The sequence below is a fragment of the Amblyomma maculatum genome, chromosome 2 (assembly GCF_055883805.1).
Source record: "Amblyomma maculatum isolate TAMU_Amacu chromosome 2, ASM5588380v1, whole genome shotgun sequence".
NCBI classification, from domain to species: Eukaryota; Metazoa; Arthropoda; class Arachnida; order Ixodida; family Ixodidae; genus Amblyomma; species Amblyomma maculatum.
Window position 1 is genome coordinate 61,964,898 of NC_139345.1, and position 14,789 is coordinate 61,979,686.

At 45.0% G+C, this 14,789-nt stretch overlaps 1 protein-coding gene across 1 annotated transcript in view; it reads left to right on the forward strand.

Moving 5' to 3' along the window:
- The first annotated feature begins 2,625 nt into the window (after positions 1-2,625).
- LOC146198798 (gonadotropin-releasing hormone receptor-like) overlaps positions 2,626-14,789 on the forward strand; it is a 36,615-nt gene continuing 24,451 nt past the window's right edge. The window contains exon 1 of the mRNA XM_084594281.1: positions 2,626-2,730. The gene's annotated coding sequence lies outside the window, so the exon portion shown is untranslated. The remainder of the gene's footprint in view (positions 2,731-14,789) is intronic.

Genomic DNA, 14,789 nt, shown 5'->3' on the forward strand with positions numbered 1-14,789 from the left:
CGTTTTCGCGCTGTTTATATTAAATAATGAACAAGTACCAACTCGCCCAACAAAGTATCTCGTTCTGAGAAAGCAGAATATCAAAGAGGCATAAAGTAAAATATTAGAGGAACTTTAAAAGCATGTTTGCTTAAACTTAGGGCTCGTTTGTTATTATAAACGGTATTAAATGCGAACTTGGGCCTCGAACCCTACAATATGTAAAAAAAGAAATAGTTTTGAAGATGTCGAGTTCGAATGCCCTTTATCAGCATTGGTTTAAATGGCTCATCAGTAAAACACTTAGTTTCGACAAATAATTATTTCGTCGTATCATTGTTCAAGTTGCTTTCAAGACATACCTCTCAATGAAATGAAAAACAATATCATTTTCCTTCCAGCCTGATGTTGTGAAAGAAAACAATAAAAATGCCTCTTGGTTTGGGCCATCATTCTTTTTTTTATAACGGGAATTCTTCGCTTTTCAATTAATATATTTCAAAAACAGGCGAGTCTTTGTACAGAGGGTTACTTGCTTGGGAAGGGGCCAACTATAGCTAGGCTTTAGGATATATCAGTTATTTCTCTACCGTCCCCACTGACTACAGTTATGACCTGTAAGCGATCAGTGCGAACACCATCTTCAAACAAGTCGGCGCCGTCCTTAACTATACTACGCCCTTTGCTGTAAAACTAAAAGGCCATAGTTGAATTTTCATTCATTTATTCATTTTCCGAATGGCAGCAATTTTTTAATCCCCTGTGAGATCAGTGAAGTATACAAATTCAGAACGGCTGCATCCGACATCGTGGCATGTCTTGTAATCGCGTTCAATCTCGTGGTTCAGCTGGCTTCTTGGACGAAATTGTCGTCAACACGGGCGGCAGGGATTTGAAGAATGCCCCCTCAACATCTGACTGCAGTTCAGAGAGAGCAGAATAATCGCGTAACCGACCCAGAATGTCCAAGACAGCGCCTCGGTTAGCTTCTTGTGTCGGCCCGTGTTGCAATACAAAGCGGCCGTTTCGAATTTGACATTGAAGTAATTAATAATATATGTCTCATATATAGGGATTCTACACATTTTGGACAGTATATGATGCCTGAGAGGCAAAATGTCCGCTCGACTGTTTTGCCTAATGGCGTTCTCAACTACAAGGTTTTAAGTGATTATTTTCTTGGAAAAAAAATATTTATGCCTCAGATCTTTGATTTCTGATTTAGAAGTGTTTGCTATTACGCAGGCGGCCATTTTGTATCTTCTGAACTTTATGTTTCCTCATCTTGGGTAGAATCATGCATTTGTAAGGTGTGTTAAAATAATGTCCAAAGGCTGAATTTCTCATATCCTATTTCATAAAAAGAAATGAGGCAGTTTGACGAACATCTAATAATTAAGAACTGTGACCACTTTCCCTACCAGGGGTGTAGTTATATGCCGTTTAAGCCTTAAAGTTCTCAGTTCGAAAACATTTACAGAAGTTCACAAAATAAGGCCATTTCTTCTACGCTAGGGGACGAGTTAATTTTATTGGCACCGCTCCTAATGAGGCAAAAGAAAAAAACAAAGATCTCCACATACAACATGATCGCATTCTTGTAGCGCGGATTCTACGTATACAGGAACAAAAATGCCGTGTTTTGTTTCTAGCTTAAAGAGGCTGTTGATGTGATATTTTCAAATTTTACAATTTATTCAATATCTTTTGTATAACAATTGGTTGTTGCTTGCCTTTCCATTGAACATTTCAATTCACTTTAGCTATCGCCTCACTTGCCATCAAAGTCGAACTTCGCATCCTCTGTGCTTGTGGACTGATTTTTTTCCCTCAGTCTTATGAGCTGTGTAAGATATTTGCATCTATATTCATACGAATGCAGTGCGGTGCTTTATGTTTACTTTATCTTGTCACTGATGGATTGCTGTTAATAAAGGTTTTAGAATTAATTAATAAAACACTAATCTTAGTATGCTATTCCCATGTGAGGTATCTGGGGAATCAATGATTGTGTAGTATTGCCATACCTGTATATGATAGCTGCACGTGAAGACTTTAAGGAAAGGAAAAGTGCTTCACTTTTTCACATTCTAGAGGTATATGGAGATTACAGGTAGCAAAGAATACAACACCATTATCTTTCCGGGCATCTGTTTCACAGATCCCACTATGAAATTAGCGTGAAACTCGACCACCCCGTCACAGGCATGACTGCAAGTGACGCGTTCTTCAGAGCATGTGGTTGCCAGTGACGCGTTCTTCAGAGCATGTGGTTGCCAGACACTTAGCTGCCATGGCTTAGGAGCACCTAAAAACAACCTCGAATATTCTGGTTGTCGTCACTGGCGCCTAACTAGGCCGACAACAACGCCCCGGTAAGTTGTAAATAATGTCCCTTATATACACGACGTTTTTCTGTCGACAAAAGAGCACGCCAAAAAGCGAAAATAAATTCGGCGTTGTAATAACCACGGGCGGGGCGCCGAGCTCAGCATTGAAAGAAGGTGAGATAAAGGATAAGTATCGAATAAAAAAAAAATAAAAAAAAAGAGGAGAAAAGGGGGAGAGGTGAACTTTGGCGCGAGGGAGGTAGGGGTGCCGGCGACTGGTGGCGCTTCTGTCGTGCGCCTTTCTCGCAAACGCACCGCCGTTCGTCCCGCACATGCCGCGCCGGCCCCAGTCGGTCGCGGTCAGCGCTCGGTGCACGAGGTCTTGATTAGGATTACATCAACCACTGCTGTGCCGGTTGCGGTAAGTTGCTATTGCGACGACTTGCATTGCAACCGACTGGTGCGATTTTTTTTCCGCCAGCTTTTCAGCAGTTACTTGAGCAAAACTCGAAGAAACGGCTCAATATGAGCGACTGTTAATATGCGAGCCGCGTTTAAGTTAAGATGCGCTATATAATTTCTTGATTGCAATATAAGCAGAAACTTCTTGTCTATCAAGACATTTTGCATTTTCCGCCAGCTTTTCAGCAGTTACTTGAGCAAAACTCGAAGAAACGGCTCAATATGAGCGACTGTTAATATGCGAGCCGCGTTTAAGTTAAGATGCGCTATATAATTTCTTGATTGCAATATAAGCAAAAACTTCTTGTCTATCAAGACATTTTGCATCAATTTACTTTTTCCTTTTTTTTGTGCATTTTAATACTGCATTGCGGCTCACGCAAAGGAAACAAAAATAAAAAGTTGGCAAGTGTCAACGATACGTTAGAGTAAGGAAGCCCTTTGCTTAGTTCAAATTTATTCACTATTGTTCGTTAAGAACAACTGTAGCATACTTGCTATTTGACTTCAGTCTTCCTGTGCCTGTGTGCAGTCAGCTGTTGATCCCTCACACCCCAAAAGCTTTCTCCCCCCCCCCCCCCCCCCCCCCCATGCAGAAAAATAATTCCTTCAATATGCAGCATTCTGGCGGGCTTTCGATTCATTTTATTCTTATTGAACTGCTTTATCCTGTAAATAAATCAAAGTAACATCGCGGACGCTGCTTAATCACCTTTTAAATTCCTAACGGAGCTATAAGCACTCCAAAGCTATCGACAACAGGAATAATTATAGCACCTCTGAGATTTAGGAAGATTAGCAGAGTTAGAGACACTCAACGGCCTTAGAGCTACGTTTCCCGTTTCCTTTGAAAAGTGCCGAGGTGCAAAGTTTCCGTCACGCACACTTCGACACGACGTGTTCGCAGTTCATTACAGATCACAATGTAGCTGTTCTACAAATACATAGAACGGAATTCGTTGGTCAGTAATGAAGTCTGCGGGCGGCAGCTCTTGTGAAGTTTTCATTATTCTAAAAGCTCGAGCTCTAATAAACACTCTAACTCTGTGAATGGCTTATGTAAGAGACCAATACGAACTTTCGCTTGCTATGGTAACTTGTTTCTTCCGTGGAAAATAATATTTTGTGGTTAGAAGCAAGGTAGGCAGCTCATTTACATTATATTTTGTGGTTAGAAGCAACTACCTGTTGTCTGTTGCTTCTAAGAACGTTCCTTTAGGCCAAGCACTATGACCTGACAGCGACGTGAAAACCGTAGTCGGGGACAAGTGTGTGAGTGTGTGTGTGTGTGTGTGTGGGGGGGGGGGGGGGGGGGGGGGGGGGGCTTTCTGTACCTGCAGAAATTTTTGTTGCAACTGTTGAATTACATAAGCATTAATTTGATGATATTAAAACCCCTGCACATGCAGTTGCGAATACTGTAAACTCGTGAGTTTACCGCTTTTATGCGCACCCTATTGCCACACTGTTTACTCAGCTTATTACGAACACCTCTTTCATCGCCTTCGTTCTTCTCAATAAATTTTCTGATTCTCTTGGGTGGATGTGGCTACGGCGGCGCGCCTATTTTATATCGCTCCAGTTTTCTACATTTCTTTTTCAGCTTAGAAATTCCTACAGCAGCAGAAGCTTGTGGCAACATCGTTGCTGCGACGCGCTACGATTTCCGTCCCATACGGATGTGCAGTTACCAGCGTGGCGCATTCTTGATACACTTGGCTGACGCGCTGCTAAAGGGGCTGAGTAGCATGGACAGTTTACCAAAAGAAATTTTTTTTTTTTCGCCCCTTTCAGGCCGCGGCGAGCCGACAACGGGAGTTGAAGGCATTTCACGCTTAAAACATAGACGACACCCGTCATCATAAGGGTGCGAAGATTCTCATCCAGAAACTGAGAGCGCATCAAGCCAGGAGCCTCCTTGCTTTAACCTCTGTCATGTTACTGCTCTAGACATAGCGTGATAACGGTTCATCCGTCACCTCATACTTGCCCGTAGGCGTTGGCGATATAACATAAAGTATCAGCAGCAGACCAATGCACCTTTAAACCCTATATATTACGTCAAAAAAAAAAAGCCACCGAAGGGTTACGAATGGTGATATCGGCAGGTATGACGTTTAAATCAAATGACAGGAAGGCGAGTTTGTCGCCTGAATTCACTTGGCAGTAGGTGTACTATCGTGCACAAACGTTTCAGAACATAAGAAAAGTGATTTTCGCATACAGGTGTGACGTGCTTAGGTTATCACTTCATTTCACTTCCCAGCTACGGTGATGCAATGGTTAAGGCGCTCGACTTCTGTCCCCAAGAAAGAGGGACCGAATCAGTCAGCGGCGATCGCTTTTTGATGGAGGCGAAAAGTAAGGCGCCCGTATTCTGTGCGATGTCAGCCCACTTTAAAGGCACCCAAGTGGTCGAAATTTCTGGACCGCTTCACTACGGTAGCTCTCATAGCCTGAATAGCTATGGGATGTTAAACCCCATAAACCAAACCAAACTTTTCAAGTCACAGCTCTCGAGCCCGATTTTCATCTCGATAAGTCTGATCTGTAGACACCAGCTTCTATGCAGAAACCAGAATAGAAGCTATAGCTTACATTCATGAAGACGAGTTCTGGAACGTTTTGTCCCCAAAAGTACATATGTCATCTCTATGTGCCTGTTCACGTGCTTTCCTGCAGAATTGGCCACTGCGTGTCCAATCATTGGCTTAGGTCCCAGCAATGTTATCCGAATACTTGACACTATTTGACCACACCAGCGTGCCAATCCTGCCCATCCGATAAAAGCTCATGTTTTCCAGACCAGATGTTCACTTCCTAATCAGCTGAGTTGTAAAGCTCGTCCATCAAACCGATTTTCTTCCACAGTTCATTGGTGCATAATGTGTGTTCAAGGCTCGCGCTAGAGGCTCCATGTGGGAATTTTCTCATGTTTACGGAGCTACTTACACTAAAGTCACGCCAGTGCATAGTTCATTGCTATCAGTTCACCTGTGCTCACTCCATATATATGTTTTCAACAAGTTCAACAAATATGTTTTCAACAAGTTCAACAAATACGCTTTCAACGAATAGTGAACTCAAGCTTCAAGAAAGTGATCCGACACGTTAGCAACGCGCAGTGCCAACAGCTGTCTCCGCAATGTGTTACTAGATTTCGTGCAAACAACCAGACTTACTCATAATTGTAACATCGAGACTTTAGGGCTTTTCAAAAACCAGCCCAGGGGTACGGTGTTACGGTGTGTGTGTGTGTGTGTGTGTGTGTGTGTGTGTGTGTGTGTGTGTGTGTGTGTGTGTGTGTGTGTGTGTGTGTGTGTGTGTGTGTGTGTGTGTGTGTGTGTGTGTGTGTGTGTGTGTGTGTGTGTGTGTGTGTGTGTGTGTGTGTGTGTGTGTGTGTGTGTGTGTGTGTGTGTGTGTGTGTGTGTGTGTGTGTGTGTGTGTGTGTGTGTGTGTGTGTGTGTGTGTGTGTGTGTGTGTGTGTGTGTGTGTGTGTGTGTGTGTGTGTGTGTGTGTGCGTGCGTGCGTGCGTGCGTGCGTGCGTGCGTGCGTGCGTGCGTGCGTGCGTGCGTGCGTGCGTGCGTGCGTGCGTGCGTGTGTGTGTGTGTGTGTGTGTGTGTGTGTGTGTGTGTGTGTGTGTGTGTGTGTGTGTGTGTGTGTGTGTGTGTGTGTGTGTGTGTGTGTGTGTGTGTGTGTGTGTGTGTGTGTGTGTGTGTGTGTGTGTGTGTGTGTGTGTGTGTGTGTGTGTGTGTGTGTGTGTGTGTGTGTGTGTGTGTGTGTGTGTGTGTGTGTGTGTGTGTGTGTGTGTGTGTGTGTGTGTGTGTGTGTGTGTGTGTGTGTGTGTGTGTGTGTGTGTGTGTGTGTGGACTACACATGAATCTGGAAACTCAGGAAAACATGCATTATTACGGCTAAAGAAATCAGGCTCCACAAGTACGTCCAAGGTTGTGCGAAATATATTTGGGACATACACGTGCGTGAGATATTTTTTATTTAGCGTGAATTCATTGCACCTCGAACTTTCGTAAACACGAGTGTAATGCGAAACTTGAGGCTGCATATGAAGCTGGAACTTCCGGAGATGATTTAGAACTTTGTCAGAGTGGTTTCCAGCAGAAACTATGTTACCATCCCATATACCGGAGTGCGAAACCGGACCGGAGTGCCGGTCCAAACATGGCAACTTTGCTTCCCAATGGTTTCCACCGCTCCACACTCATTCCAGCCTCTCGCTGCACATGTCTTGAGCACATAATTGTTTCCATAATTCTCCTTTTACCAGTTCCCCGCTCCGATAAGGTCGGCGGGAGCCGAGTTCCGTACTGGATAGCCGCTAAATCTTCATCGCTTCTGTTGAACTGTTCGTTCTGAGCTTACAAAAAAACCGTTAGTAACAATGCTACAACAGCAAAGCAGTTGAGCTGGATGAATCAGGAGATGAAAGGCTGAACTTGGTGGCCAACGGCAGTTTTACGTGGCCTCACGCATAGGTGAAAAGGCAGCCGAACGTGTCACTATACGCGCAATAGAAAAAACCGGACGAGGGCTGCGGGACATCAAACGGCGAAATCAGCAGGAAACAGTGAATGCTCAGCTCAGCACGATAAGCGGAGGCCGAACACTGCAGCATATAAATGATCGAAAGCGGCTAGAAAACTGAGAATGCTATCGAGATATGTAAAGTGGCAATCTTAGAGACTCCTTAAACCGCAGGTGCCGCCGGGACCCCCGTGTGCGCTGTTCAGTTTATATAGCAAAAGAAGGTGAAGTCAGAGCCCCGTTAAAAAGCCATCGGCCCTGTCTACCGCCTCTGATAGCCCCATGTGCGGCTACCGCAGTCCATAAGATGTCTTAGGGTATTTAAAATCACCCTTGGTCACGAGGCGTACTGTAAATGTTTAGCTCTGTTTGGTAGTGAAAGTAAAAAACTCTAATAGACATGTAAAGTTCTCGAATTTGCCCGAATCGAAGGAATCGCTCAATTGTAGAGTACTCTTTAGAAAAAAAGGTCAGAAATGTGAAACCGTTTTTTCAAAACAACCAGGCTGCAAAGTTCCCTTCTCAGATTTATAGTAGAGCACTTATGTCACCCCCTAAGTTTAAATATCGATAAGGTAGGGAAAACTTGTACCAGCAAACCAATCACGCCTAGCCCGAGCGGCACCAGCCGCGGCGACGACAGCAGTAAAGTGCAGCCGAATCAAGCTTCCGCCTCGCGCCAAGACTGGCATGGGTCGCTTCTGGACTGGCTCAAGGAATCACAGCTTTCTCCAGAGTTTCAGTCAATAAATCAGCCATCGCCTTTATTGTGCCTATCTCATCCTGGTTGGTGCCACAAACTGGAGACTAGGGACGTACGCTCGAACACCCGCTCACCATGCCCGGAGATAGTCCCTCCACTGCAGTATCTGCTCCGCCCCTTCGCCTTTCTTAGTTCTAGATGTTCCAGGTGAACAGCTGTTGCCCGCATCACCTCTCAGAGATACGAGTTTCATGCCGTCGCTGTCCACCTAAGATTTCCACCGAGGTCCGTGAGGCACGCTGGCGACTAAACTTATAAAGCGCACCGCCGCCTCGGAGCATCACCACCTGCAGTATAGCTCGTCTCCTCTGAAGAGCTGGGCGGCCGCAAAACTACACAGTTGCTGCAGCTGCTCCAACAGCTCATGGGAAACAATGCTGCGACATTCAACCAACTCTTCCTTCAGCTATATATTGGCGCTGCCTGTCCGCATGGCGCTCGCGCCCGCCCACGATTTGCCTTCGGAGAAGCTCGCTGAATTTGCAGACTCCGTCATGGACGTGTCCCGCTCGACATTTTCTCTCGACGCAGTCTCACACACTCCTAATTGTCTATCATCTTCTGCCTCCCTATTAGACCTCAAGTCTCCTTGACAAGTTCCAAGCCCTGATGAGGGGTCTATTCGACTAGATCACCGCACTCTCTATTTCACTAGCTCGCTCGCCTTCACGTCTCTAAATGACACCTCGCCGACGTAGTGCAACGCCACCTACTCAACCTGGCGAGTGCTGGTACCACCGATTCTTCGGCGAAGCAGCCCGTCGGAGTACACCTCCTGTCAATTCCGGGCAACCTGGCCCGGACATTACTAGAAGCGGCGAGTGTTGTCGGCAGGGAGTCTAGTCTCACCTAGAGATACTATATTGGCTTTGCCTATACAGTAACCCTAGTACACCCAGCGCGAGCGGCACCAGCCGCGGGCGACGTCAACAATAAAGTGCAGCCGAATTGAGCCCCCGTCAAGCGCCACGGCTCGCGTGGTTGAGTTTTGGGCTGGCTCAAGGAGTCACAGATTTATCCAGAATTTCAGTCAGTACATTAGCCATCGTCTTTGTCTTGCCGACCTCATCCCGGTTACAGCTTCAAAAACCCCACACGGCAGGCATAAAGGAGATGTAAGGCGCTGGTGGTGATCGGAGCGTTACAAGTACGTGGAGGAAGGAGGAGCCTGTGGTGTTTACAAAAATTGTAGTCTGGCCGTAGGGGACGCTTGCTAGCAGCGTCGACGTGGCTCTGGTGACAGCGTGAGTGTCGGAGCTGACATCCAGGAATTCTCGGGCAGACTTCACGAGAGGATAGGCATGCAACTACGGTGGATGGTGCAAGAATGGATTCTGCCCCGAACGGGTTTCTAATAAGCAGAAGAGCTCGTTTGCTTTGAGATGCGCACAAGTCTACGCCGACGAGATCTGTTACCATATGTGGGTAACTGCTGGGAAGGCTGGCATGGTCGGCGATGGAAGGTGGCACCTGGAGCCATCCGGTTGGCAAGAACAGGAGGCGAGATGGCCGCTATAGAAAGAACGCCGAATCACGAAAAGCATTTTCCTGGCTCCAGCCTAACCTTTAGTGAACTTGACAGTTATGTGAAACTGTTTAGGATTGTGGCAGCTGTCGGCATAATCTTTGAGGGCTCTTCAGGTACAAGTTTAAATAGCGGTATGGTAGCGAGAACCTTTAAGATTCATTTTGCATACGTTCTGATCTTTAAAAAATCTGTAAGGGTTACACTTTATGGATCAGAACAGAACCGTGCAGCCTGGTAACTTTGAACAAGGACCATGCACGACAATGTACATTGCGCAACAAAGGATAACCTTTTCTAGCAAACTTTGACGTTCTTCAAAACACAGCCGGCTTTTCGTGTACTTTCTCTCCTTTTCACATCAATGGTGCTCATTGACACCGGAGTGCCGTGAGTAAAATGAATGTCGAAGGGATATAAAGAAAGGGCCCCCTTTTCGTTACATCGTAGCAGCTTTGTGTTGCTTACCACTACGATTCGCGATCGACTTCGAATCAATCGACCCTGTTTTTTGCAGCGGTACAAATAGAGTCTGCAGAAAAAAATAAAAGCTAGAATTTGTGCGGTCTTCGTTATCTGTTTCTCGGAAGAAATGTTTTGCGTCATCAAGCGAAACAAACTGAGACAAAGGGAACCTGTGGGTGAACAAAACAAAAAAAAGAATTTTAAATATATCCTCTTGGCTGCGCGGTGGCGCTCTACACAAATACGACAAAAATACGAGTCCCCTCTGGTCATTTAGTGCAACCGTAATATGGCGGAGGCATGTATAGAAAACAAAGGGGTATCTATTATTCAGCTTGACTGTAGGGGGGCAGTAGATGGTCATTTAGATCACAGAGTAGCAATTCCTTTTAGCAAAAACATCGTTCAAAGGACATGAAACAATGCTACTTTAGCAAAAAAACTTCTTGGGGCTCAAAACACTGATGAAAAACTTAACAATCAAATTACTTATAAATGAATGAAATATAAAGCCTTGGGGACGGAGCACGGCTTCGTGTAATACCACCCGACTGTCCCGACTGATCGCTGCAATGTTTCAGAAAAACGCTCAACCTTACCGCCTAGGGAATAAGGCGTCCGGAATATCGACATCACAGTCGCCTCCAACAAAAACAACTTAAAAATTAAGATTTTATGTGAAATTGGCCAAAATGTAGAGAGCACACCGAAAAGAAACGTGTACAAGTTCGTCTCCGAATGCCTGTTCTTCTTCGAAGTCTAATTTCTTCTTGCAATTTACCTTTATCGCACCTTTTCGGAGAAAATGCTGAACATAACTCTCCATCGGCGCGTGAACTTGCATATCTAGTGTCCTACATGCTGTACACCATTTCTTTGCTCAGTAAACCTAAACGTCCATTGTATATAAGCGTGCGCCCGCCAACGTATTCAACGGGTTCTAAAGTTCCTTTGAGCAAATGTTGAGTCGTGTGTGCTCAGTTCTGTACGCTACGGGCGCTCAGAAAGAGCTCCCCTTATCTCTGAAAGCAACAAGCAGGTTCTACAGCATCGACTACGTGTGATAACATTGACTACGTGTGATGGATAACGTGTGAAGAATAAACAAAAAGTGGTCAGATTTGTGCGTTTTTGAGAGAGCCACTACACGTGATGAGAAATGGGACATTGTCAGCTCCTATAAGATTTACCGCATGGCAATGACGATGCATTTGCTTATTGTCCTGCGTTACAGGACGGCTCAAAAAATGGTGTTTCAAAAACAATTCTGTCATTAATATAAATTAGGCTCTCATTTATGAAGTGAAGTAAAAGTTTTACGCTTAAACTTTTTTTATATTTGTTAATTTCTTTTTGTTCAGGGATATATAATTAAAGCATGGAAAGAGCTCGGCGATTATCGATATAACTATCACTTCGTCGTCTATGATGTCTTTGCCAGAAATGAACAGCGCAAGTAAAACGATAACTGAAAAACCTTAGTCTAGTCTATATTTAAGGAATAGCCGAAAACCTCACCAAAGACAGGTTGCTGACAGCACAGTTAAGAACTGTTCGTTTGTGAGAAAACATGTGACGGCTGTCCGCATAATACCCATCCTAACAAAAAACAGAAAACAACATCTAACCACAATGCACGTTACACAAAACATTAGCCATGAAGGCAGCTGCGCGCGTTGTAAGCTACCTTTTATTGTAACTTCTTTATTGGTCTGGAGTGCTACCGTTTCCAGATTAAGGCGTGTGAAACGCCTTTATTTCAGCTGCAGGCTTAACGTTATTTATAACGCCAGTGCTCAAAGTATAGCGTGCGCCAGTACTGCTCGCCCCTGCTTGGTGTCCATGCAAAACCAAGCCTAGCCGAGATCCGTGGTTCAAAGGAAAGCGCACAGCTCCTTCCGGTATGGTTCGCCAGATTTTCTCCTCACTTTTCATCTATTTCCTTTCCAGGCGTCTAACTCGTATAACGCCAGGTTTTCAAGCACGAACACAATGCCCTTCTATCGGACTGTCACAAAGAAAGAGCACGCATGGGTGGGTTTTGTGTGGGACGTGACTGGGCAAGAACGATAAGGATGCCTGCTGCTGCACGCGGAAAAAGAAAGTTCGTACAGGCGCTTGTTTCTCCTTATTCTTCCTAATTTCCAGGCAGAAAAAAACGAGAGCCTGATGTGCAAAACCAGACTATATTCGGCGTTTCGTCTTAGCAACAGATATTTTTGTAGTTTAGTAGTAGATTTCTGAGGCTCCTCTATTTTTGTGTCTGCGTTATTTTTCAGTAGTCTGTAGTTCAGTACTACGTTTTACAACAACAAACCAAATTTTGCTGTGGCCTAATTAGATTATGCCTAATTAGATTATGCCTGATTCAGCATACATTATAACCTCTACTCCACGACAACCACCTCCAGCCTATGTGTTTCGAAACGATGTTGTGTGTAGACACAGATCGGTAATTTTTTCTCCTTGTTGACGCTCTCTATTTCCCCCTCACATTCGTTTTCTTTTTATTCAGTCTTCACATGCTTTACATCGGTAAACCACATAACAGAGTGCGTATCTTTTGATAGGCATGGCGTAAAGATAGATGTAAAGCATGTGAAGACTGAATAAAAAGAAAACGAATGTGAGGGGGAAATAGAGAGTGTCAACAAGGAGAAAAAATTACCGATCTGTGTCTACACACAACATCGTTTCGAAACACATAGGCTGGAGGTGGTTGTCATGGAGTAGAGGTTATAATGTATGCTGAATCAGGCATAATCTAATTAGGCCACCAGTTATTCTCCTCTAGCAACGGCAGTAATTCGGTACAGTAAAAAAAATCCCAGAGATGTTTTCTATGGAGGCTGGTGTCTTCAAATACTGCAAATAGCTTTTTGCTAATCACGCCGTTAAATTTTTGCACAATAAAAAACACCGTGCGAACGACGCTACCCACAGGCACATTCAGTATTGTTAAATTATGCTTGAATGTCTCGCTCAAATGACGAAATATGGACACACTACGAGATAGAACAGCCCATACGTCGAACTGGCATTTTAAAGTACATACAGGGACGAAGCAGCAGTGCACGGTAGCCTTGCGGCCGTATACGCCATGCGCAGCGCCTATAGGGGCGCCACTGAAAGCCGCGTAGCGGCGGCCGTCGGAACCCGAGGCGGGCCTCATGCGGCAAGCGTGGCCGTGGCGAGCGTGCGATCTGCCGTTTGTGCACGTCTCGCGGGCACTTCGCACTTTATAATTGTGGACATGTGTTCAATATCACGGCCGTCTGGGACTACATCGCCTCCATATGCATCAAGTGTCTCCTGAAGACGAGCGTCAACAAGGTTGAGTACGAAGTGGAGCTCATTTGGAGTGCTCCGCGTTCATTTCAACGCCTGGCTAATTCGTTCATTCCTTGAACTATGAATCAATGTTCTTTCTTTGCTTAATGGTGCTTGCTTCGTTTACATGCAATATATTGCTACAGTAAACTAGGCAGCGTCGTCGACACTGCGAGCGGTTTCGTACCGGTGCGACCGCAGGAAAAGCCAGCGAGCTTGCAAATTAGCATTCTGAGCATCAGGAAAATAGCGCGTATTGGGCTCCTGTAGCAAGAGACTTTTCATGCTTGCGCTTTACCACTGGCTGTACGGTACGGATTTCACATATTCGGTCGTCAAAAAGGCAAAGGGGTAAGATAATTACATGGGGGAGTGGGATATCAGCAGAGGTAATATCTGAAAAGCTGCATCACAGGTTAGCCAAGAGCATATTAGATTTAAATTTTATATCCTATTTTATTATTGTAGTATCATCTTCATTTCATTTGTATCCCCCTCGTGCCCAACTGCAGAATTACAGCGCGCTTTAAACAAGCTCTAGAGCCCTTAGTCTGAATAGCAAGTGCAGTGACATGTTATGTTTTCGCTCTGGTCTTCAACGTAATTGCATGACAACTTTCAAAATGCATATTGGCAAATATCTGTTCAATAACCCGCCGCAGTGGCTCAGGCTACTGAGGAGAATCGAGTTATCGGGACCAAAGTCGACCGCGCAGCTCGCGTTTAGGTGGAGGCGAAACGCAAAGTGCAACCGCGTGCTGTGCGATGTCAATGCACGCTAAAAATCGTCTTTCTAAGCGTTTCACAAATATAATGCGTATTGTATCTTCCCGGCTAGCGGAGGCGACCAAGTTAAACAAGAAGTGTTCACGGAAAGTGCAATGACAAGCAGAAAACACTGAAAACATAGTTATCACTCAGCCCTGCCGCACGGCAAATATGTAATGCCTTTTCCATCAAATGACTCTCGTTCAAAATATTTGTTAGCTGCTACACGAGAAAATATAATGACATGCGATGAAAACGACTTTAAGTATCGAATGATTTTGGGAGAAGTGATAACAGCGATACAAGCAAATTTCTGCTTTATAGCAGCTGCCACCGGTGTGACGCAACACATCCGATTTCGTTCTCTAGTTCCACTGCTAAAGCGTCGCCGATGTTACACCGTCCGTTTACTGCAAGATAGTTTGTAAGACATTTGAACTGATAGTAAGCCAGGTTTATGAAGTGAAAATTTACTATTTCCAAAGCACTTCCAGCTACGACTTTTATTCGAACCCGTTTAGACGTTTAGGCCTACCGACGTCTAGGGCCTAGCACACGGTTAGAGCGTCGTCGTCGGCCGCCTCGTTGCGGTAAGCTCGCGGCATCCGATGTGGCAAGCGTTACG